This window comes from Pundamilia nyererei, unplaced genomic scaffold, assembly GCF_000239375.1.
Source record: "Pundamilia nyererei isolate P.nyererei 1_Seehausen unplaced genomic scaffold, PunNye1.0 scaffold00480, whole genome shotgun sequence".
Classification (NCBI taxonomy): Eukaryota; Metazoa; Chordata; class Actinopteri; order Cichliformes; family Cichlidae; genus Pundamilia; species Pundamilia nyererei.
The window spans coordinates 36,752-37,343 of NW_005187881.1; positions in this window are offsets into that span (position 1 = coordinate 36,752).

Genomic DNA, 592 nt, shown 5'->3' on the forward strand with positions numbered 1-592 from the left:
AAAGGTATCTCTTTAAAACAAAGAACAGGCAGAGAAAGAGAAGAAAACAGGCTGAGCTGAAAGCAATCAGTGAATCCAGAGCGAGGCGAGCAGTGTCTGCAGAAAGAAGGAATGAAAGGAGAAAACTCATTGCAAAATAAATAAAACTTCATCCAAGTGTGCGAAGAAAGAAAGAAGATTGAAGGCAGTAAAAAGTCTGAATTTTGCACATCAAGCAGCTGAAGAACCACTTTTCTCTGCTGAAGGTGATGAAGACCAAAACAGAGCTAAAAGAGTATAAAGTGGACTTTATCAAACGTGTGAATATCACTGAATTAGATATCGCTCTGTCACGATCCTGGGTCTTATGACCCAGTGTTTTGAGTTTTAGTTCATTTTGATGTTTTAGTTTATGTAAGCCCTTCAGGTTCCTAAGTTCATTTGTTATCATGCTTAAGTGTTTCTAGTTCTTATTATTTTCCCCTCGTGTTTCCAACTATGGTAAATCTCCCCTGCTTTTCATGTGTTTCATGTCTGTGTCTTACATTGTGAAGTTTGGGTTGTCATGTCTACGTCTCATTATGTTTCCTGTTTTATTGTGAAGAGGTCTGGT